Consider the following 3,449-nt stretch of genomic DNA (forward strand, 5'->3'; position numbering starts at 1 on the left):
CCACAATGCCGACCCACAAGTAAGAGTGTTAGATAGATGATTATCTTTGTGATAATTATCTAGTGTTGATTTGAGAAATGATTATTGTGCTTGATATGTTTACTGTGCTTGATATGTGTTAGCAGTAGTAGGGGGTGAAATAGTCCTCGGTTACCGGTTGAAAGATACTGAAGGGGAGGGTAGATCCTAGTTACCGGTTGAAAGATACCGAATGGAGGTTAGTTCCCGGTTACCGGTTGAAAGATACCGAGGAGGAGCCCAGCTCCTGGCTATGCCCGACAGTTACCGGTTGAAAGATACCGAAGATTATGCATTATTTGGTATGACTATGATGGGGGAACTCACTAAGCTTTATGCTTACGGTTTTTAGTTTTGGTTTCAGGTAACTCTTCATATAAAGGGAAGGATCCATCGGGGTAGCAGCGTATCACACCTTCACACATGATATTCCGCATTTGAGAAACCTGGGATTGTACTCTGATATTATACTATTTACTAATATGGTTTTGAGACTTGTGATTTGTGACTTTATGTTTGAAAGGATTTCAATGCTGTTTTTCTATTAACTATTTTTACAAGCAATATACTTTAAAACAAAAAAAAATTGGGTCTCGATTTTTGGATGTTACAATTTGATTACGACATCCCTCTTCAAAGTTCGAATCGAAAATATGGATCTTAGCTGTAACACCCGTTTATCTAATAAATAAATAAATGAACAAATAGTAACCCTAAAATAATAATTATATATATCAAGGGATGGTCTCGAAGAGCTAATTGTCGTAGTTTTAGAAGTTGGGGGTTAAAAGTGTAAGTTTTAGATTGACTTTGTAAGTATTTATGAAGGCAGAGACTAAATGATAACTTCTGGGACTTCATTTGAAGAAATTATGGAGGATAAGGGGTTGTTTGGTAAATTATGGACTTGGTATGAAAAGATTTATGAGGGCAGGATCTGTTTGGTAAATATTGTACCTAGGTTGTAATGGATTATTAATGATGGGTTTTAAAGGGTAAATATGGGGGTTATTTTGAAAGGATATTTTTGGTGAGGGACCATTTCTACCATTATGGCAATGACTTTAGTAGGGCATCGGGTATATAGTCTTAAAGAACCCTAAACCTCAAAGAGAGGATCAGCCCTCATCTCCCCCTTATGCCTCCCACCCCCGAGCCGCCATCTCTGGATGATAGAGCTGATGTTGCCGCTGTGCTGATGTTGTGTCGTCTCTCCGTGTCTTCTCTTTTTCTTCCGCCATGTTCTACCAACAAATTTGTGAACTGCAAAGACTGGCGTCCTGCTGCTCCCGTGGACCAGTTGGACGGTCGTGTCCTCCTCTGTCTTCTTCTACCACTGCACTGTCACCGTAGCAGCCATTCCGGGTGGCTGTTGAGGCTGGTGTTCTTCTCCAACTATCGTGCGCCACCATGAGTGTGGTTGAGGTCAGGGTGCGCTTTGGTGTTGGGCTCACGACGAACATGTTCGGGTGGTCGTGTGTTGCTAGGATGAGACTCAAGGAACTCGCCACCACCGTGAGGTGGTGGCTGTCATTGCAAATCCCGTCATCTGCCGCCGTTCCTTCGACTTTACGACGTCGCTGCCATCATGAAGCAGCTGCTGTCGTCGCCGTGAGCCACCAGGTGGGTGGTTGGACCCTTGAACAAACCGGAATCGGGTGTGAGTGTGTTTTCCATTATTAGTGTGTGTGTTGTGTGTGTTTTTTCTAGCCAGAAAATCGGGAATAGCCACCGCCACCACCGTGAGGTGGTGGCTACCACTACTTACCACCACCAGCCACCACAAGGGTGGTTGTGTGTGTGTATTTAGCATTAGTGTGTGTGTTTATTTTGGAGTTTGGCATTGTAAATTGTAACAAAAAATGGAATAATGGAAGGAAAGTCAATACCACCACTGTGAGGTGGTGGCTGCCGCTTATTGCCGCCACTGGCTGCCGTGTCAGGTGGCGGTGTGCCTAGTTTGTATTGTGACTCGTTTGGGGTGTTTGGGCAAAGGGACTAAAACCCTAATGGGCCCAATAAAACCCTAATTGACTTAACAGCCTAAGCATGTGACTAATAACCCTAGTGAAACCCTAATGGGCCTAATGAACCTTAACTGAGCAAAAGACCTAGCTATTGAGTCTATTGGGCTAAGATTGGGTTGGAAACCCTAATTAGGGTTTAGAAACCCCTAATATTGTATTTATGGTCTTTGGACTTATCAGGACCCAAATTGGGCCATTGGAATGGAATTGTGTATTAAGCCCAATCACACCATATGATTTATTTAGTAAAGTGATGGACTTAATGGATTAAGGCCTTAATGGGTTAAGTGTGAAACACTTAACCCTAATTGTCATTTTATGTAAAACTCTAATTTCACTTGGGTTTATTGTTGGGCCTTTCTATTGGGCCTTGATGTTTGGGTTATTAGTGGTCCATCCAAGAATAATCTTATGGACTAGAATATTTAGATGGGCTTTAGGGTAAGGACCATATGAGGGTTTGGGCCTAATTTGGAAAAATTGGGCCATAGATGGGCCATATTTTAGGCCTTAATGATTATATGAAATTGGGCCATATGTTGGGCTTTGACTCATATTTGACTGTTGGGCCTTTGGGATGGGCCTTGAGCTTGTATCAAGCCAAGATTGGGGTAAAGCAGTCTTTTACCCCAAGCATGGACTTATGATTATGTATTGGAACCCAATTATTAATTGTGTGTCTAAACAAATTTAGAACTTACAACAATAAGTCTCAAATGTTTAGACCTTTTTCCATTTCTTACAATTTGAACTATGAAGAAGGATGTTATAATCATAATCGAATTTGAGAATGCAGATATCACAATTTCTATCTCCTGAAAATCTACTTAGTAAAAGCGTTTCCTCACAATCATTTTCAAGAAGCAGGGATAAACCTTATGACACTTAGATTTTATAGTGTATACGTTCCTATCTATGTGAATTTGTCATAATCATAATCATAAGACAAGATTAGTGACAAATCCAAACTCATATGGACTGAACATGTTTAATCTTAATTTCTTGCCACCTGGCAGCACAAGTGCCTACCATTGCTTCCAAGTTGTTATGCGTACAATTGAGTACTCCTAGACTTCACATGCATAGGCAACTTTAACTAGAATGGGCACAGAAACAAGAATATGTCATCACGATAGGTTATAAACCTCAAGTCGTAAGATAGTGATTAACAATAGGTTTACTCTTGATTAGTTCTTGAACCTTTTCAAGATCTTTAAGACTCCCACTGACCTCTTGACATATAAGTTTCTCTTTGTCAAGAGACATTACTTGACAAACAAATAGTCAACAGTGAGTGAGGTTTCTTATCAAGACAAACATTTCACACAATTGGTCTTAGTTGGTCTTTGTTTTATCCAAAACATCACAACTTACCAATTTCAAATGTACAAGAGTAGAAAACAT

The sequence above is a fragment of the Lactuca serriola genome, chromosome 5, assembly GCF_051521515.1.
Source record: "Lactuca serriola cultivar US96UC23 chromosome 5, Lser_US96UC23_V15, whole genome shotgun sequence".
Taxonomy (NCBI): Eukaryota; Viridiplantae; Streptophyta; class Magnoliopsida; order Asterales; family Asteraceae; genus Lactuca; species Lactuca serriola.